This window comes from Bubalus kerabau, chromosome 8, assembly GCF_029407905.1.
Source record: "Bubalus kerabau isolate K-KA32 ecotype Philippines breed swamp buffalo chromosome 8, PCC_UOA_SB_1v2, whole genome shotgun sequence".
NCBI lineage: Eukaryota > Metazoa > Chordata > Mammalia > Artiodactyla > Bovidae > Bubalus > Bubalus kerabau.
The window spans coordinates 7,226,265-7,248,542 of NC_073631.1; the positions used below are offsets into that span (position 1 = coordinate 7,226,265).

Consider the following 22,278-nt stretch of genomic DNA (forward strand, 5'->3'; position numbering starts at 1 on the left):
TAAGAATGTATAAGAAATAGAAACTTGAAGAGGTCCATTGTCAAGACAAAGTAGGTAGTTCTGAGGAGAAAAGTACTAACAGCTAAACTTGTGGACATAATAAAGTTGAGGCCTGGACTCTAGATAAAGTTAGAGTTGGGATAGGGAGATCAAACTGGATCCTAGAGAGATAGGACTCCACCCACTGTCTGTGCCCCAGCTCTAAATTTGCCTAACAACTTGCGGACATGACATCCTTCATGCACCTGGAGGGTCCTTAAGCAAACTGGATGTTGGGGGAAGGGATAAACTAGCAAGAAAGTCTTAGTTGAGAAATGTGGATGTAGCTAGTGAAGGGAGAAAGAAAGACACCCTATGAGGAAATAGTGAAACATAGGCAATGCCGGGGAAGACCGTATACTCCATAGTACTCAGCCAGGGAGGGTCTGTGGGGGGACCTGTGTGTCAGGGAAGAAATTGCTTGTTGTAACCGCCCTGAGTGTGCCTGTCCACCAGACCGCCAATATTGCCAGACCATCATTAAAAGACTCACTTTCGCTGTGCATCGTGTCTCTGAGTTCATTCCTTGGTTTTGGGCTGGTTGAGTGTGTTTCTCACAGAATGAAAATAAAAGAGCAGTAGAAAGAAATAAAAGGTGTATCAGGGGTGAAGAGATGAAAACTGATTAATTAAAGACAGGAAGGAAAAGCAAAGAAGCACAGGAAAGAGATGGAAAATGGAAAACAACATGTTAAAAGTGAAGCCCAGGACCCCTTTGTGAGGCTCTGTTGTGGAACACAGCTGATCTGTGAGCCTGTGTCAGGGGCTCCATGGGGGCACATTTGTATTCTTTTGCTGCAGCACAAGTCATCACAGTCGTGGTGGAAGAACACCCACATGCCATCTCCCTCTTGCTGCACATGGGTTTGGAGTCTGGGCCTGGCGTACACAGGTTCTCTGCTCAGGGTCTCACCAGGCAAAAACCCTGGTGTCAGCCAGAGATGGGGACTCACCTGAGGCTCAGGGCCTTCCAGATCACTGCTTGGTGGCAAAACTCATTTCCTTGCTACTGTAGAACTAAGGCCCCCATTCCTTCTTTTTTTTTTAATTAATTTTTATTGGAGTATAGCTGCTTTACAATGTTTTGTTAGTTTCTGCAGTATAGCAAGGTGAATCAGTTATATATTCACACATATCGCCTCTTTTTTAGATTTCCTTTCCATTTAGGTCACCACAGAGAATTGACTGGAGCTCCCTGAGCCACACAGAAGGTTGTCATTGGTTATCTTTTTCCTACTCAGTGTCAATAGTGCGTGTATGTCAACCCCAATCTCTCGATCCATCCCACTCCTCCTTCCCCCTTGGTGTCCATACGTTTGTTCTCTACATCTGTGTCTGTATTTCTGCTTGGCAGACATGTTCATCTGTATCAGTATCCTAGATTCTACATATAAACATTAGTATACAAATTTATTCTTCTCTTTATCACTTACTTTAGTCAGTATGACAGTTTGTAGGTCTGTCCATGTCTCTGCAAATTGCACTATTTCATTTCTCTCTTTATGGCTGAGTCATATTTCATTGCCTATATGTACCACATCTTCTTTGTCCATTTCTATGTTGATGGACATTTCGGCTTCTTCCATGTCCTGGTTATGAGCCCCCCCCATAAGAGGTAAAACTATTATGTATAAAATAAATGTTACAGGATGTGATGTACAGCATGAAGAACATAACCAATATTTTAGAATAACTTTAAATGGATCATAATCTATAAAAACATAAAAAATCTATAAAAATATGTGATCCTTTGCCTTCAACTTCTTTAAATTTTCATGTTTCTAAGGTTCACCCCGGTTACACCATGTATCACTATTTCCTTCTTTTTAATTACTGGATGGTATTCAGAATATTTCCTTTACCTATGCACTAATTGTTGAACATTTGGATTGCTTTTACCTTTTTGCTATTATGAATAATCCTGTTATGAATATTCACAGGCAAGTCTTTTTATGAATATATATTGTGTTCCCCCACTTTAGGAAGATATTTCAGAGTGAAATTTCTTAGCAATCTGGTAAATTACAAAAAAAAAAAAAAAAAAACCTCTCAAACTTTCTGAATCTCTGCTTATTTATCTAAGATTGGAGTTATATTAAATTATCAAGTTTTGTGTCTCAATTAGTTAAAAGGGGGAATAAAACCTACTCTGTGGTTAATATGACTTCAGCGCCATTGCCTTATAAACACTGGGGGATGTGTCACATGACAGATTTAAATTTTTCTGTGTTAATTTATAACTCTGTTTTAGTAATAGGCTTTCATTCCATTATTCTGCAGGATGTAATCTACTTGTTCAATTAACATAAAATCGTAAACATTTTCAAGGTTGCTATTTATTCTTGTACATTGCTGCTTAAAATTCCAGTGAATAAACATGATATGTATTTATGTAATCATTCAACTATAGATGAGAAATTCATCTCTCTTAAACATTATGAAAAGAATGCTTCCAATATCTTTGTGCAAACAGCTTTCCCATGTTTTTGGACAATTTCCTTAGGGAAAAAAAGCATCCAAATGCAGTTTCTGAGTTAGAATAAATGTGCACTTAATGGCTTTTGACCCACACTGCCAAATTGCTTTCCGAAGGCCTATACCCGTGTTCCTGCTGCCGGCAGCGCACAGATGTTAGTGTCCTCACGCCTTCACATACTAAGTGTTGCCTTTTCCAAGCGTGGCTACTTATAGTTCTCTTTTTTCTAAATCACAACAAATCAATGTAGAAAAACAATATGAGGTCTGTCTACATTGCCTAATATATGTAAGGGACTTCCCTGGTCAGTAATTAAGACTCTACGCTTCCCACACAGAGTATGCAGGGTAGACCCCTGGTCAGTCGGGGAATTAAGATCCCACATGCTCCGCAGTGCAGCCAAAACACACACACACACACACACACAAAGGAAATTTTTATAAAACCCACAGCTCCCTTCTGGTTCTTAGCTCTCAAAAGGGCACATTTTCTTAGAAAACTTCAGGTTCTTTCTTAGATAAATCTTTTCTTCCTCTTTGCTCTGTCCTTCTCTCCTCTTCATTCTGAACAGACTTGCATCTCAGATTGAAATCAACTACTCAGCTACCATCTTATCTTCCCAATCAGAGAGATTTTCCCAGACATCTACTCAAGAAGGAAAGGATATACTCGGGAAGAAAATAACCAGAAGAGAAGCAGTGTCCATACACTTTTCAGGATGCTAATCTGACAGCAGGCACACTGCTCCCTAAAGTTTGAGTCCCACATTGGCAATGGCTGTCCAGGAGCCACGGGAAGTAACAGGACCCCTCAGTCTCTGATCAAGGCAGCTCCTTGCCGTGGGTTCCAAGAACCCCAGCTCTGTGGCTATTTTTAAAGGCCACCACAACTCATGGCAGTCTGTCTCAGTGGCTGCTGACATAGGATGGTGTCCAACCCAGAACAGTCCCTGAGCCTGAGAGATCGCGCCAATTCAGTGGTGCTCTCCAGCATCACGTCAAGGCCCTGACTAAGTGAACCCCACTTACAGTCTCTGTGGGGAGGTGGAGGGCTAAGCTGAACAGAAGGCTTAGCTGGACAACACCAGTGGGTTTTATTCTGCTCACTCAGCAAGTGCTGCTCCCACAGCTTTCCCTGCTCCCACCTGAGTGCTGCTGAGGCAGGTGGATGCTCTGACTTTCTCTTAGGTTGAGGTCAATCTCATTCTCAAGCAGGCATGCCTCCCTTCTGGTTCCACCCGAACATAGCTGCCCAGGACAGTCAGAGCTTGGATACATCAGTCAGCAAAGGAGGACACTCAGCACATTGGATACCCAGGATTTCCAAGATAAAGAGAAAACAAATCACAATTTTTAAGGACTCAAAATCCAACACTGACATTAGAGGACAGAGGAATCTTAGGATTTACTAGAAAAAGGAAATGAGGAATGTGCATTAAGAAACTGTTGTTTTTGAGCACCTTAAGAGATGGGCAGTGTTTATGAAATGTCTTCACGGACACTGTATCTCTTTACACGTAAGAAAGGCCCACCGCCTCGCTTGGCTCAGGTTCAGCATCACTGCTCATGCGTGGGGTGCCCAGCTCAGTAGTCACTAGGTAGTGACAAGCCCTCGTGCCCAAATGAAATGAGTAATGGGACTTGAAGTCAAGGATATTGGCTCAATTAATCAGAAGTAAGACCTCAGAGTCAGAGGGAACTGATGTGACATTACCAAAGTCCACGGCTCCAGGGCAACAGCCAGACATTAGTCAAACCAGGAGTCTCATCCAAGGAAGCTGGAAAAGATGAAAGGTAAATGTCAAGCCACCCTTTAGCTTATTTAAATGTTCACCACGTTTGAGGCAAAGAAAATATTTTGGACATTACTGCCCTTCTATGCCTTCACAGCCAGCTCAAGGTTTCCTATGAAATAGCAGGCTCTTTCCTCTTCTCCCAGGGCCTACACATCAGGCCCTATTCATAGCCACAGATAAGCAAGTAGATCAGAGTACCTGCTTGGCTCTCTCCCCAATCTGGAATTGAGCTTCCTTTCTCAGTCTCAGTACCTAAAGGCTATTTTGTGTGTCAGTTAGACGCAATCCTGGCATCCAAGTCTGTGTTCATCACCTTCTATTTGTGAGGCCTGGGGAAAGTTCATGGAGTCAGGGAATCCTTTACTTGTGACAACTGAGGATCTCATAGAGATGGTGGGTTAGAAAGTATAAACATCCAGAACCTAGAGCTTTGAGACACTGGATAAATGAGAGGTGATGGAGTTGTGGTGTGGCAGAACAGAAGCAAAACTCATGCTTTGTTTACACATTCTGTGAGTCCCCTGAGAGCAGAACACAAATACTGGGGGTTTCTGCTAGCAAGTAATAGGTGTTGTGATTCTATTTTAACTTTATAGTCATAAGTCATAAAACTAGGACTTAGCAAAAATAAAAATTTTATTTTTATAATTTGAGAAATGTTCTTATATTCTGTTTTCTCTTATGTAAAAAAATAGAGTTTTGCTTTGATTTGAGGTGATGAAAATATTCTAAGGTTGACTCTGGTACTGGTTTCATGAGTCTATGAACGTACCAAACACCACTGCGCTGTACAGTATGTGAATTGTATACGTCATAGCTCAGTAAAGCTGAGAAAAATATTTAGTAAGTGAAGGGTTTGAGGAGATAAAACTGACAGTTCTTCCAGCAACCTGGGAAAAACAAGGATTTAAACACAGCAGGACCCTATGGTCCTCCTCTCCCCTCCCATGTCCCCAGCCTGCCTTTCGCCTGCAGAAAACCTTCAGCCAAAAATAAGTTTAATCAGAGAAGCGATAAAATTCAGAAGCAAAGGAAAGCAATTGAACAGGACAAAACAATAATAATTTAGTAATTAAGCAAAGTCAAGGACATTTAATTCTTCTGCAAGGGCTGTAGATAGTTTTCTGAGCCATATTCTCAGAGCTATCTCGTAGGTACTGAAATTCCACCATGGGAAGAAATTAACTACATGACGACCAGACCATAGCAACACATAAACTACAGCGATTCTGAGAACTAGCCTCAAAGAAATGGGAACAAAATAACCAAAACAATCAAGATGATGCTGCTCAGACCACCAATAACCAATCTCAAGATACCCATCAGAGCTTACACGGCAGCCCCTCCCTCCCCCTATGAAAGCTACGGCCCACTGATTGCTGGTGGCGGGGAGGGAGACCTGGCCTTTGGACAGGCTTTCACCCTCCCCTGCACCGGTTGCCAGCCTCCAAAATAAAGCAAACTTTCCTTTTCACCAACCTCACCTCTTTATTAGCTTTTGAGCTGCAAGCAGCAGGACCCCACTCTCGGTAACAGGGTGAGCTGCAAGTTGGGAAGGTGAAATCTAACCTTGGATGGGCCTGCTTCTAGCTGCACCAATTACCTAACCCAGCTGGGCCTCAACATCATTTAAAATCCAATTAAAAATGGTGTGAAGGTGGTAAATAAAGACACAGCAGTTTTTTTGTGTGTTTTTTTTTTTTTCTTTTTGCGAGTATATGTGAACATGCCTGGTACTCAAACATTGTCTGCCTTCTTTACTATTACTGAAATTCTTTTTTTTTTTTTTTACCCAACCTCTTTTTTTATTTTTTTAAATATAAATTATTTATTTTAATTGGAGGTTAATTACTTTACAATATTGTATTGGTTTTGCCTAAACTATTTGGGAGTTAGTTAAATTGCTATTTAAAAATGAAGGGTAATTCCTAAAAACTGGGTCTTTCTGCTCACTAGGGCACAAAGAAGCCAACCTGTTATACCCAGAAACAACGCAGTACACAAGGGTGATTATATTTGCATCTATTCCACATCTATGCTCCCTGGGTAGCCTCAGGCAGATGGAGAACTTGGTCCAGGCCCAGAGAGAACTGCCTTCAGATGCACCATTCATTTTATCTCTTCACCGTTAGGAGATTAGCTTGATTGCTGAGGCTCCCATGCTTGTTTGTAAATTGTTGGTAACAATACCTAACTTATGAATGATGGGAGAAAATGAAAGAAGTGTTACATAAATACTGCCTAGCACTTTACAAAATGGCTATCAATATGTGCTTTCTTCCCCCTCAGCAAAAATTTCAAAGTTAGTCATCAGGTGCGGGGTACAAAAACTCCAGGTCGATGTGGCAGCATACAAACCAAGCTGTCTAACGTTGGATTGGTTTTGTTTGTCCTTCCAGGTGTGTGGAGGCTGATTTGAGGTTCCTGAACTGAAAATCACAGGAACTGGGAAGGGACCAGCTGGCTGCTGGGGCTTCCCAGGTAGTGCTAGTAGTAAAGAACCTACCTACTAATGCAGGAGACTTAAGGGATGCCCCTTGGATCCTGGGGTCACGGGGGAGGGCACGGCAGCCCACTCCAGGGGCTTGCCGTGGAGAACCCCATGGTCAGAGGAGCCTGGCGGGCTGCCATCCATAGGGATGCAAAGAGTTGGACACAGCTGAGCGACTCAACACAACACACAGGCACAGCTGGGACGTCCATAGCTCCTACTGGCTTTCAGTCTTGTGGGGAGTCTATGTGTAGATTATGGACCAAATCCAAAAAAGAATTTCCACTGCCACTCCAAGCATCTTTCTCCCTTTGGCTTTATTTTTCTTAAATTCTCAGGGGAACCAAACATTAAAACTCCCCAGACTCTTGAATCTCTACGTTTTTTACTAAGGGTGCTAAGCTGTCCTTTTTTTTTCCTTTGTCTGTGTAGATATGAAAAAGATATGGTCTTGCCTCTGGTGATATTTGCTCTGTGGGAGAGAATCTGAAATAACGGTTGGAACGCAAATAGACTACCAATGACCAGAGCCCTTTGAAAACCAGTCCCTATGTATTGATTTGCTCCAGAAAGAGACCCTGTCGGCCTGGGTGCAGCAAGCCCTGTGCAAACAGCCAGGGCTGCAGACTCCCCGCCAGAGGCAGGAACATTCAGAAATCTTAGCTGCCAATGGGGCACTCAGCATCCTACCAGCAGCCAGGCCCGCTATAAGTGTGTCCTAGCCTTTGAAAGTCTTCTAGTTTATTGTGAACACACCCTTTCCCATTTTCAATTGACAAGTTTGGAAAGAAGAATGAGATCATTATTTAATACACAAGCTGTGATCAGCAAAGATATCAGGATACTGTGATTTTTTTTAACTTTTAATTTTATTTTGGAATATAGCTGATAATAGTGTTGTGATAATTTCAGCAAAGGGATTCAGCCACACATATACATGTCTCCATTCTCCCCCAGACTCCCTTCCCATCCAGTCTGCTACATAACTTTGAGTAGAGTTCCCTGTGCTATACAGTAGGACCTTGTCGGTTATCCATTTTAAATATAGTAAGGGCATTGTGATTTCGTACTTTCAAAGCACTTAAATAACATTACTCTGTGTCAACTCTCTTGTGACCTGCAAGTTCCTCTCCACAGAGGGGGAGACTGAGACTCTGGGACCCTCCTTGGGTTGCACAAAGCTGAGCATTGGACAAAATAGAGGGAGGATTTGACCCCCAGTCTCTGATACCTGCTTAAGATGATTGCACCTTTTCAGCAGCACTGGAAATGCACCAACTGCCCATCAATGCAGCAATAGCAATTAAATTCTATTAGAGGCACAGTGGAAAACCACGAAGCCATTTGGAAGCATGAGCTAGATTTTGGCTCTGACATGGAAACAAGTCTATCGCTTCTCTTTGTGGGGTGGTGGGGGGAGGGGGGAATCAATGGAGCATACAAAAGTAAAGCAAGTATCATTAAATTTCAATTTCAGTTTGGAAAAATATTTCTAGGTATGGACTGTTTTTGCAGGGAGACCTTGAAGATGCATAACATCTAAATGAATATGTGATTCCCTCCAGCATGAAACACATGCCTGCTTTGGGGGTTTAGGGGCAGAGAACTAGCAGCTGTCACTTTTTTCCTAAGTAGTCCAGGTACAGAACCAAGTCCCTTACAGCCTGTGCTCCAATGTAACCAGCCAATAAGATCAGAGTTCGGATGTCTGCTAGTTCATTCCAGTGTGTTCACTGAGGATTGATAACAATTCTAAATAAATAATGAGAAGCCTATCCTTGGGCTGACAGGGAGCTGCAGGCTCCAGGGAATCCATGACCACTCTTCCCCTCGGGAGTATCACGGTGCATTGGGCATTAACCTGAACAATAACAGCTCTCAGTACAGCGGTACAGGAGAGACCCACGCACTGCAGGAGCTGACACTGAGTAGACTACCCTAGACCACCGGGGGCAGTCATCTCACTTCACAGTGCAGAATTGGGGGCTCAGCCAAGGAGCATCCGGAGTCACCCAGCCTCTCCACAGCAGAGCCTCAACCCAGACCCAACTCTGCAGTCCACACTTGGGCTCTGCCAAGGAGATGAGTACATAGAGGGAGGGGGATAGTGAAAGAGAGACCTCAGCCAGGGTCTTCGTCTAAGAGTGGAGCAACAGCAGGATCAGAAGTGATGTGAAGAGCCCCAACCTCCACCTGCTTACCAATCTGCTCACTGGAGGTGCTGGTGGTCATATGCCTGCTTCTAGGACACCCTGCCTGGGAACACTTTTATGGGTGAACTTTCCACCTTAGAGGGAGGCAGAGAACCACTGCCCTGTTCGAGATGCCAGACAATCCCTTCCCCAAAACAAACGCAGGTGGCCTGTCCCCACCCTGGCTGAGATTATGAAGCCAGTCATCCAAAGGAACAGATGTCGGACGCCCTGGGGGCAAGGGCTTGCAGTGGGACTAACTGCCTTCCTTTACCAGAGATGGCACTGAAAGTGATTCTAGAAACTATATCCTTTACCCAATACTTGGGTGTTTGTGGAACACACAAAAGTAAGAGATTTGAGTTCACACACAGCAGGGAGTGGAATAGTCACAAGACTTGGTTTGTAACGGGATTTTAGACCTTGGGTTTTGGTATGATTGTCAAGCATGGCTCTCCTGGAGAGCTGTTCAATATCTTATAATATATTACTCTTCTGCTGAGATTAGGCAGAGCCCTTGCAGTAATTTACCACCTAGATTAGTCGCTCACTATAGATTTATTGAGTAAATGATAAATAGAAATCAATGGTCAATTGTCAAGTTCTTCTTAGTTTTTCTACCCCTTGTCAAAGTCAAATCAATTGCATAACATAAAACTAGGTTTATTTCCCTTCTGGGTTCCTGTTCCTTAAATCAGCAGCAGAAAATAATCTCGAAGCTCCTAGTAACACTGGTCATTGTTTTAAAGCTCAGCTTCTTTCCAACACAAATTTTAACCCAATTTATGTATTACTCTGCCGAGTACTTTTCTTCATTCCTTCACTTTTCTTGTTATGGCTCCTAATTCCACAGAATCTTCAAATATTTATCACAAGGTGGCAACAGGGAAGGAGAGAAAATCTACTTAGCTGAATGGGCACAATTTGGTAGAAAAAAGAAGTATTCTCCATTGTGTACGCAACTCAGCTCGGAACTGATGCGGAGAGATTCTGAGGTCCTATGGGCCCCTCATTTCTGGTGTTGGCTCTGACATGTGCCACATTGGGTAGTCTCAGGCCCTAAGCTAGGCTCTCCTGGTGTGTGTTTTCCTAACATTGTTTGACCAAACCCCCATCAATGTTGCTGGAGAAGGTCTCTCACCACCCACCACACACTGTGTGGCCCATGAAAGGGCAGTTCTAATGAGAACAGCCTTGATCCCATCATCCCAGAGCAGCTGCAGGACCTCATACAAACAAATTAGGTCCCTAGGAAACAGGTATAAGTTATTGGCCACTCTCTCGGTGGTAGAATTTCACTCTGTCTCTGTCATCCTCATGCCCAGGCAGTCCTGATGGTTTTCAAACTTCCACAGGCGACCTGGGTACTTGTCTTCTTTTGTTCAGAATCAAGGCCCAAGTTCCAAGGATATTCTCTGGGTCCTTCTTGCCTCAGGTTCTGCAGATAAAATCACCTGGGGAGTGGGTAGTAGCAACATAAGTCAGTGATGCTCAAAGAGGGGGGGGGTCACCACCCCAGCAGCATCTGCATCATCTGGACACTTAAAAGCACAAAACTTGCATACCACCCCAACCTACAAATTCAGAAGCTCTGAGGGAGAGCCCAGCAGACTACTATTACAAGCCCCACAGGAGATGTTGTTTCTCCCTGATAAGTTGAGAACCACAGACACACATCATGCCTCACCTGACTCTCTCTCCATGTGCCTCTGCCACAAAGCCTTTTTTCTGGTTCCCACCTTTGTTGTTGCTGTTCAGTTGCTCAGTCATGTCCGACTCTTTGTGACCCCATGGACTGCAGCATGCCAGACTTTCCTGTCCTTCACTGTCTTTCAGAGTTTGTTCAAATTCATGTCTACTGAGTTGCTGATGCCATCCATCCATCTGTTGCCCCCTTCTCCTCCTGTCCTCAATCTTTCCCAGCATCAGGATCTTTTCCAATGAGTCACTTCTTTGCATCAGGTGGCCAAAGTACTGGAGCTTTAGATTCAGTTCTAATGAATTCTCATCTTCCCTGACCACAAAACTACTTCTATTTTTTGCATCTTGGTGATAAGCAGTTCAGTTCCATTTGAAATTGGCTGTGTGGTATATTCATCATCACTGGTGTACATGCATCCGCATGGATGTGTGTGCATGTGTGTATCCTTACACATCCACCTATGTGTCACATGGTGCCAGAAAAGGTAGGGAAGCAGCACTCACTGTCTCACACTCTTGCCACAAATGTGAGACACTAACCTTCCCCATCTCATTTAGCTATGGCTTGTTAACCACACTGAAGAAGTCCTGCATCCCAACCTGACCCGGGTCCACACAGGGTGTCCCAGGACAGTACCTGGACTCTTTGGAAGCTGTCAGAGCACCAGGAGGTCCCGGAGGAGGTTCTGGGACCTGAGAAGAGCCTCTTCCACTTTTCTCTCCAGGAGTCTCACCAGTGGGATCTGTCCTTTCCTTCCTGTTGCAAAATTAGGGATATGAGTGGGAACAGAGGTCAAGGAGGGAAAAGAGCGGCAGTGACAGAGGCTCTTCTGCATCTTTCAGGCAAGTCTTCCAGAAGCAACGTCCGAGCCTGATGAGGAATGGCGTGCTGGCCCCCCTGCCTCCCCTGTAGGACCGCCCCCTTCTGAGGGACGGGTCATGGGGCAGAAGGAAAAGGCGGCCTAGAGGTGTCTCATGATGAGATTCAGAACTTGAACACTTGAAAGTGGGCAGAAGTTAGATTAAACCCATTAAAGGAGGAAAACAGGCTTCAGATGTGCATGGAGGGAGGGGCTCGAACAAGTCACCAAAGTCCTGGAGGTTGAAGCAGCATCTGGTAAAACCCCTGGTCCCGCCCCAGGGTTCTGTGTGTACCCAAGTCAAAGTTACATTGAAATGAGACAATATATGGAAACAGAGAAAGTTGAAATAAGCCATTTGGAACTCATAGCTGCTCAAAGCCATTGTGCATGGAAAGTACAGAGAAAAACAATTGGAATCATTTCAGGCTTTGAAAACTTATAATTACAGGTGAGTGGCTATTATGTTATTGGAGCAGCCATTATAACTGAAAGGTACAATTTAAGATAATATATGTGAGGACATTAATACAGCATCAGATTTTTACAGCATAAGCATCACAATGCATCCAATTTCAAATTAAAGGTTACCTTCCTGGGTTTTTTTCCTTCATTCTTTGCCTCTATTTTTAAACAGAGTATTCATGTGAACTAATGGTATCATTTCTCCAAAAAAAAAAAAAGCAATCACAATAATTTTTGGTTGTGCATTTTTCATTACCATTTAAAACTCTCCAGATCTTGAACATCTTAGGAAGATAACAAAAATCAAAATTACTCATCAGTACATTCCCCATGTGACTGTCACCTTTAAATTACTTCTGCTAATTAAGCAGAGCTATGGCACAGACAATCCAGATGGAGGGCAATACAGAAATCATCTTTATTTACACTTAGAATTTTCATTTAAATGGAAATGCATTTGGTGCTTTGAATACCCTTGGATACTGGACTGAGAGCTTCAACAAGCACTGAAGTAGAGTGAGAAACAGGAGTCAAAAGAACCAGTGGGATTCTACCTGGGACTCTAACACCTCTTTGCTAGGCAACATCCTTGATATTCCTGAGCTTTGATGCCCTCTGGAGCGATATCTACCATGAGATTGTCCTGAGGATCAAAGTGATGGATGGTCTAGGTCTAGGCAATGGATGAAGGGCCGGGAGGGAACTCGAAGACGCCTGTGTGAAACAGGTGGTGTGGGAGCCCTCCCCACCTGCACAAGAGGTAGATATCACATTCTCCTTGCAAATGCTAAACTGCTGCTATCCCGGTAAAGATCCAGGAAAGATCCCAGCATCAGATCCCGTGAGCAAACTCCTTTTGCTATTCCCACAGGCATTTGGTGCCCTTCTGGCCACTCTCCATCATCCTAGAATCCCTGGCTATGGGGTTACCTGTCTCCTCATGGGAAAAACTGAAAAATTAAAGCTAGAAACCCAACACTTGTCTGAGTCACTCAGCTTTGAGGCTGAGTGAATTACATGTCAGTTTGCCAGGTAGCCATCCCCTTGGGAGGTTCGCATCCCAGGTTACTGTGATAAAATCTAGCTCTGCTCAGTCCCTAGCTTGTTACAAATTTTTGATATGTTTGTTAGCTTCACATTTCATAAGATTGCAAATATATCCCCTGTCAAGCTTGCTCTGTCAAAATCCAAAACAAAATTGCATATAAACTTTCGTGATTATGTAAACATTGGCCTGAATAAAGCCATCTGTTACTTCTGCATTTATTTTTCCTGTTTTTTTGAGCTGATTGAAGTCTAGTTTTCCCTAGATGTAGCTGAGAGACTAACCCTCAGAAACTAACCAGGCTTTACCTAGAGGCTTTCCAGAGAGACTGATGGGTTATAGGTTGTTGAAAAGAGTAAAAGAGAATTGTGATTACAGCCAATTCCTCCCGTTACATAAGCCAGAGTGACAAGATACTGATCTAAATAAAAGCAGAGAGGGATTTGAGAATAGCACTAATCACAGATGATTAAGGATTAAAATGGTCTTTTGTCTTATTAAGATGCAAGTTTATTGCAATATATTTTTCTGTGTAAGATTTTAAAAAGCCTCAATTTGATTTATGATCATTTAATCTTTCTATCTGTGAAAACTGTCTTATACTCAGATAATATTAAAATTATATTGTGCATAGTTTTCTTGAAATATATCAAATGTCTGCAGAGGGGTAAGAATTTTCCTGAGATATAAACCACTTAAGCAAATATCAATATATAAAGATCAAAGTCAGAGACAAAGACAGCCTAAAAAATAACTTAGGAAATCTCTATCAGATTATATTTTCCATAACGTCCACAGAGAACAAGAGATATGTTGGCAACACATCAGTTAGCATGTTTGTTATTTGATGTAAGGATGTTTTTTGTGAAATAATCAATCAAATATTTATCTTAAAATAGTTGCATATTGCATAAAAAGCATAGATTTTAAAACAAAAATGTTATAGCTCCCCTACAATGGGACACATCTGCTCATATCAATACAAAGCCATAGCACAGAAGGAAATACATGTCCTGAACTAGTTACCAAGCCCCTTCTGCACATGCAGGAAGTGACACACTCAATGAGAAATAGATTGCTGTGCCAGCTGTATGAGTTCTGCCAATGTGGTCCAGGTGCCTGGTCATTAATCCAAGTGTCTTAAGCATGTCCTCTATGTCAGGTGCTGTGAGATAGTGACCATGATGTTCCTTATTAATCCCCTATTAATTTAATGTGTCTTGGAAAAGACCTTGATGCTGGGAAAGATTGAAGGCAGGAGGAGAAGACAGTGACAGAGGATGATATGGCTGGATGCCATCACCGATTCAATAGACATTAACTTGCGCAAAGTCTGGGAGATGGTGAGAAGCCAGCCATGCTGCTCTCCACAGGGCTGCAAGATTTGGACATGACTTGGCACCTGAACAAAAACAATTCAATGTGTAAGCTGGACTAGACAAAGCATGCCCCAGTTAACCATGACTTCTGGGTGTGTCTGTAAGAGTGTTTCTAGATGAGACGAGCATTTGAATCTGTGGACTCAGTAAAGTGGATCACCCTCCTCAATATGGGAAGGCATCGTCCAGTTCACTGAGGGCCTGAATAGAACAAGAGGTGGAGGGATGAAGAAGTCACCCTTTTTCCTGCTTCACAGCTCAAGTCGGGCCAACTCAACTCATCTGGCATTTACACCTTTGGCTTCCCTGGTTCTTAGGCCTTTGGACTCCAGGAGAACATGACAGATTTCCTTGGTGTCCAGCTTGCAGATAGCAAAGTGTGTGGTTCTCAGCCTCCAGAAGCCTGTAAGCCACCATATCTATGCTTAGTTATCATTCACCCATACTTGCTCACTCCTGATGAAAGAATTTCTTAACTAAAGCATGAGTTGACAAACAATAAAGGTATAAACTGAAAACACAGTCTTCTTTGCAACCAAGAAACTTATTCTTTTCCAAACATATATATTCAATATGAGAAAAATTTGCTCTCAAAACCATTAAAAAGGGAGAGTCAGTTTTCTAGTTACAGTTGTGTAAAAATAGCCTATAGAAGTGGGAAAGATTGCCCAGGAGGTCACACAGCTGTGACTCACATAGTCTTCCAACACCGACTTAGATTCACACAAGGCATTTCATTTTCAGAACGCATTTGATGGGCAATATGGCAAAGTTACAAAAATACTTTCAAAGCATGTGCACTCGTCGTGCACAAATAACTATGGTGCAAATTAGCTGAATTATTCATTGAGGCACAGTGTTAAACGGAATCTACACTTGAAGGCCTTATAGATTAAGTTCATTTCTCAAAAACCGGATGGAAAGTTTATTACCCTGCCAGAGTTCACACTAAATCTGTGACCAGATCATGCTAAAGCATTTGTGGGAAAAATAAACCCGCTGGTCACTCCCACATATTTCTCTACACAAAGCCAATTGAACCTAGATGAAGACTTTGGGCAAAAACATCCAACTTATTGAGTACAATGTCAAAGTAAAACCTGAGAAACAGGATCTCTTTTTTGAAAATTGAAGTCTAGTTTCTTTATAAGATTGTGTTAGTTTCAGGTGTACAGTATGGTAATTCAATATATATATATGTACTGATAATGATTATTCTATATTATAGAATTCTATGTATGATAATGATAATTCTCTCTGTATATATTTATATATGTACACACATATATCTTCTTTTTCAAATTCATTTCCCTCATGTTGAGTACAGGATCCATTCTTGACAGTTTTATGGAATATAAGCCAAATCTCTTTACTTTCATATGTGAGAAAAAAAAAAAGACCAAGAGAAGAAGTTCAGCTTATTCTGACTGCATCTCTGATGCCTAAAAGAGCCAGGCAAGGGGTACAGCAGAAATGGTGTCCTTACCCTGCACATATCACCAGCCTCTTCTTGCCTCAGGGTTTCTTTGTAGAAGGAAAACTGCCGGGAGCCGGCATATTGCATATTGAGTGCATATTGCATATTGAGTGAGGATCTGTAATAGCTCAACTGGAATTCTATCACTGCCTGGAGCCAGCGCGAGGAACTCCGCCCATGACAAAGGTCATGAGGAAGGAGGCTCGGCATACGCAAAGGCGGGATCGAGCCTCAGGAGTCCCCCTGGAAATTCTCGAGCATCTACCCCCAAAACCAGAGTCTGCCTACTTTCTGCTTTGTGCTTTCACCTACACCTCTGACTTTACGGGGGGCTGTCCCCCACTACCTCTCTCTGGAAAAAGAGTTAGCTTACAGCTCCAGTTAATAATTCCTGGGTGTGACAGTGTTTAACCTACAAACTCCTTTGGAAATCCTCTAGCCTGCCTGAATAGGTTTTTCCGGCCACATGTGATTGTTCAGAGCCTCCCAACTGTGAGAGGCAGGAGATGTTCTAAACTGCCTAAACACAGATTCCTTTGAGTAGTTAAAAGATTGATTAGAAATTGTATTGGTGAAGGGTTTTTCACTTGTTGGGCCAATGTTTGCTGCTAAGTCTCCATACTCCTTACCTACTGTGTCTTTGGCAGTGTATTGATTGATATAATGGGTGTATAGAAATGTAAAATGCAGCTTTGTCCAATGCTTTTTGGAAGGCTGGTGCCTGACTTTGGAATAATCACCTTTGGAGAAAGATAAGTTTCTTAAAATGTTAACAGGCCTCCGGGCCAGAAGATGATGTCAATCACCTGAACTTTTGCATATGATAAGTTTGCAGGAAGAAAGCCTGGCTTGCTGCATGACTCTACCCCTTCCCCCATTATCCTCTATGCATACCTTAAGGTATAAAAACTACTTTGGAAAATAAAGTGCGGGCCTTGTTCACTGAAACTTGGTCTCCCCATGTCACTCTCTCTCCCAAATTCCAGCTGAGCGTCCATCTGGAGCGCGGATGTCCTCTGCGACCATTTATTTGCCTGGGCTTCTAAGACCCACTCGAGAAGGTGTCTAAGGTGGGGCACCTTCCGCTATTCGAGAGGGCGCCTGCGGCCTCCGTGGTCAGAGCTAACCTGGTGTCACGGGTTATATTGATTTTCCGCGTAAACCAAGCCACTCAGCTTCTTTTCTCCACTGAATTTTCCTACTGAGCTATCCTTATTTCAGCCGCTTTTTTCCACTGAATTTCCTCACTGAGCTATCCTTATTCTATTACTCTTTGTATATTTAATTAAAGTGTAATTAAGCAGTTATTCCCTGACCCTCGCCTAGCCGTCTCTCCTTCGAATACCCTGGATCAGCCGGGGCTGGTCCCCGGCAGAAAACACTGGTTTGGGACAGGAAATTTCTTCCCTGAGTTAGGTCCTCCTTCAAAAATATCAGGGAAAGCTTTTTGCAGCCAGTGCTTCCTACGTTTTGCAAGAAGCATCCAGATAAAAGGCATTCGATGAAGCGATATTGCAATGCTGTGGGCACAGTTCTTGTCCCAGCCTCTCTATGTGCAGGATTAAGGTAGCGTTGTCATACACACACAGACTGACACCTTGCTCTGCACTCTTGCCCTGGGATTGAGAACTTCAGGACCCAGCAAAGATATTATGGAAAAGTGTCTGGAATGAACTGGAGTGTGGTCGATTGTCCTTATATACAGATTCCAACAACTGCTCCCTGACTTGTATGTGTGAACTCCTCCCCTGACCTTGAACCTGGTGGACTTTGATTTGACACCACTCCAGCTTTAGGTTTAGCCCTTAATACACCTGGTGGCTTTCACTTTTACTCTCCTGGGTTCCAGTCTCCAGACTCTAACAAAGAGTGTCGATTCTGTTGGAAGGTGTGAGTCAAGACTGCTGGATGTGTGAATCAGGCCGCTTGGAAAGTTCCAGACCACCTGGGGCTCCAGCTGACTATGGAGGCGGGAGTAACCCTGCCAGTGCCAGGTGGACCAGAGGGACTGCCAAGCTGGGCTCAGCAAACGCACAGAAATATGAGAAATTATACATTGATATTGTTGTAATCCACTAAATTTGACATTATTGCTGGTGATTTTTACTTTGGCGCTTCTTCTATTCAGAATTTCTATGCCACATGAAAGACAGGATTTCCCCTTACAAGCATGTTGTAAGCATTCTGAGTCAGAGAAAGGAAGGGCTGCCCCTGAGAAACTAAGACATCCTCCTGTGTAGATAAGATAGAGGAAGGACATTTTAAGGAGAAATGTGGAGAACAGAAGAGAAAATCCTAGTGAAATAATCATCAGTACTTGCTGGATTCCAGCCTCACGATGCTGCAGATAATCAAATCAAGAACACTTCCAGTATCTCCAGCTTCTCATCATCCCATACTAGGAAGTTACTAGCAAGTGCCAAAATCCAACAAGTGCATTTTTTACTTTGATTCCCCAAGGACTATGAGAAAATCAAGAGTGCGTGCATCAATATTGACTACATGACCACCTGAAGAATCCAGTCCTGCATCCTTCACCCATCTTGTTTCTCTTGACCAGTTGTAAGAGATGGGCTGGAGAGGGGGTCAGACTCCTCACACCAGGCGATGAAGCAAGACTTCTGCTCCTTCTTATAGCCAGCACCACTTGTCCCCAGCAGATAATATATGCCATGGCTCCAGTGATGTTTTCTTCCTCAGTGGTGTCCTTTTGCAGATCACTGGTTATATAGGAGGCCAGATTCTACAAAGGCTACTTATGCAAGTGTCAGAGAGTTAGAGATGATATTGAAATGTGATCTATATCAAGCTTAATGTTCCATTTCATAGCAATTTTAAATGGGAAAACTATATGTCCAGAGTCCCAATAATCTTGAACTCTCAGCTATCCCATAATATGACAGTCTTTTCTAATCAGTGAGCAATGAGCAGATGAACCTGTCATATGAGAACCCCAGAGACACTCAGAAATAAATCTGGCCAGCATCCACATCGAAGGAAGCACAGTGACCAATGGAAGGCCTTCATTCAGGAAATATATGCACAGTGCCAAAGTTTTGACCAGAGGGAGAAACAGGGCTGGGGTTTAGTCTTTGATTCTTTAAAGCTCTTAAACATTTCCATTGTGCTGTGTGTATGTGTGTGTAAGACAAGCAATGAGAATTGTACTGAATTATACTGCCCTTGTCTTTGAAACTCTCACTAGCTGGGGCAGGTCATTTAAGTAGCTAAAAATGAAAGATTGTGTCAAATTCTATATAAATTCAGGAGACATATTTTCCTGCTACATGACCAGCTTGATTCTACCAGTGGGAATTTTAAAAGATTCTAAAAGATATGGACATTTTAAACATTTACAACACACTGTGATAGATGCTTAACCAAGGAGGACACCAAACGCAACTCCTAAATTAGCCTGAAGAATATCAAAAATTTTTCCTTGAGGAAAATATACATGTTCTGGATTTTAAAAGAAGATATGGAATTGGTGAAAATAGAATGAAGAAAGGTTATATTGTAAAGAGAAAACAGTGGATGAAAGGGCATGGAGCACACAGATTGGCAAAGATTTCTCCTGGTTGTTGTACAGAATGAGCTTGGGAATGGCAGAATCTGAGTCTCATAGATAGTTATGAACTGTGAGGACTTGAATGCCACCCTAAAGAGTTTAAAATTAATGAAAAAAAGCAATAGGAAGAACAAACCAACTAGATCTAACATATATGGAACTCTGTCCAACAGCAACTGGACAAATGCACATTTGTCCCACATGCACATGGGACATTCCCCAGGATAGATTCATGTCAGACCACAGATTACATCTCTATATATTAAAAAAGAAAGATATCATGCAAAGCATGTTCTCTGACAGCAATAGAATAGTTAGAAATCAATAACAGAAGGAAAACTGGAAAATACACAAATTTGTGGAAATTGAATAAAACAACCAGTAAATCAAAGAAGAAATGAGAAGGGAAAATTGAAAAGTTCTTGAGACAGTGAAGTGAAAATGAAAACACAACATATCAAAACTTATGGAAAGAAGCAAAACCAGTGCTAAGGGGATTTATAACTATAAATGTCTATGTTAAAAAATAAGAAAGATCTAAAATCAATAACCTAAATTCACAAGTTAAGAAACTAGAAAAAGAAGAACAAGCAAGACCCAAAGCCAGCAGAGGGAAAAATAATAAGGATTACAACAGAGTGTTAGGGAAATTAAAATGGAAGAAGTCTTGTTCAGGCTTCACAAGCAGGAAAACAGATGCTAACCTGCCTGGATACTGCCCAGATTCCAAACCTGCCTGCAAGCACAGAAAGTCAGGTGGTACTCTGGATAAGAAAGGGAGTGGGTCTTGGAATTCTTGGTCCACTGGAGGTCTGGCCAACCCCCCAGGGTCTAAGAAGTCTTATGACTCATAAGATGAAACAAATAACATTATAAAAGTTAAACCAGAGCTGCATTCTGCAGCACACAAACTGATGATGATATCAGTTTGCAGTCTAGGATTATAAGTGGGAGCTCCTAAAGCTGCAGTTTGAAGTTGCACCCATGGGCTGAACATACCCCCAGGCCCTTTACACACTGGGACTCCACATCACTGTTAACAGGGGACTTCCCAGTGCTGTTCAGGTCTGGGTGTTTGCTGCTGGCCCAAGCTGGTGATGTATAAACTGTTATTTCTCTCTATTTCTATTTATTTTCTTTTAATAAGTGTATATTGAGATTTAGTCAAATAATTTGCATTAAAATTAAATTGTTTATTTGTGTGTAATGAGTGGTTTCTTTTGTTAATGAACCCTTTGAAACTAAAATAAAAGTAAAAGTTTCCACAAAACACAGAAAGGAGTAGAATATAGACTAGAAACACAGTACAGGAACTCAACAAAACCAAATGTTGGTTCTCTGAAGAAAATTAATAAAAGTGAGTAACTTTCAGCTTAACAAACTAAGAAAGAAAAAGAGACAAGTCAAATTACTAAAAATTAGAAATGAAAGTGGAGATATTACCAATGCTACAGAAAAAAAGATTGCAAGATACCACTATAAACAACTATACACCAATAAATTAGATAACCCCTATGAGATGGATAAATTCCTAGACACAAAACTTACCACACTGAATCATGAAGAAGTATAAACCTGGAATAGAACCATAACTAGTAATAAGACTGATTCAGTAATCAAAAATCTCCTAGCACAGAAAGTACTGGATATGACAGCTTTATTAGGAAATTCTACTAAGCATATAAACAAATAACATTAAATGCTTAGTAGAATTCATTCTATGAGCATTCTCTTGATACAAAGACACTACCAAAACAGAAAACTACAGACCAATGTCCCTTACGGGCTTCCCTGGTGACTCAGATGATAAAGAATCCACCTGCAATGTGGGAGACTTGGTTTGATCCTTGGGTTGGGAAGATCCCCTGGAGGAGGGCATAGCAACCCACTCCAGTATTCATGCCTAGAGAATCCCTATGGAGAAAGGAGCCTGGTGGGCTACAGTCCATGGGATCACAGAGTCAGACATGATTAAGTGACTAAGCACACACAAGGTCCCTTATAAACACTGATGCAAAAATCCTCAGCAATATACTAGTACACTAAATTCATCATCATATAAAAAGGATTATACATCATGATTAAGTGGTAATTATTCTTGGAATGTAAGGGTGGTCTAGCATGTGAAAACTGATTAATGCAATACACTGCATTAACAGAATAAATGAAAAAACTTTAGGATCATCTTAATTGATGCAGATAAAGCATTTGAAAAAATTCAGCACTCTTTCATGATAAAACATTTAACAAACTAAGAATAGAAGGAAATTACCACAGTACAAAAAAAAAAAAGAAGGAAAACTATATATAAAAAACTCACAGCCAACATCAAACTCAAAAGTGCAATACTGAGTTTTTCCTATAAAATCAAGAAAAGGCAAAGATGCCACCTTCATCACTTCTAATCAAGATGGTACTGGAAATTCTAGCCAGAGCAATGAATCAATAAATATAAATAAAAGGAATGCAAATTGGATAGGAAGTAAAATCATCTCTGTTCACAAATGACATGATCTTATATGTAGGAAATCCTAAAGATTACACACACACATACACATACATCTAATAAACAAATTCAACAAAGTAGCAGAATACCAGAGCTTCCCTGGTGGCTCAGATGGTAAAGAATCTGCCTGTGAATCAGGAGACCTGGTTCAATCCCTGGGTCGGGATATCCCCTGGAGGAAGTCATGGCAACCCACTCTAGTATTCTTACGTGGAGAATCCCCATGGACAGAGAAGCCCGGGAGGCTGCAGTCCATGAGGTTGAAAAGAGTCAAACACAACTGA

At 42.0% G+C, this 22,278-nt stretch overlaps 1 long non-coding RNA gene across 3 annotated transcripts in view; it reads right to left on the reverse strand.

Moving 5' to 3' along the window:
- The window catches only part of LOC129658830 (uncharacterized), a 49,090-nt gene extending 36,402 nt beyond the window's left edge, over nucleotides 1-12,688 (reverse strand). For 2 of the 3 annotated variants that reach the window (XR_008717520.1, XR_008717519.1), the window contains exons 1-3: nucleotides 10,681-11,714; nucleotides 5,795-10,447; nucleotides 4,229-4,292 (exon numbers count right to left, since the gene is read on the reverse strand). This is a non-coding gene — a long non-coding RNA (uncharacterized LOC129658830). Of the gene's footprint in view, nucleotides 1-4,228; nucleotides 4,293-5,794; nucleotides 10,448-10,680; nucleotides 11,715-12,573 lie in introns of those variants that run through there. The other variant, XR_008717521.1, reaches the window with a different exon arrangement.
- Between the last annotated feature and the right edge of the window lie 9,590 nt (nucleotides 12,689-22,278).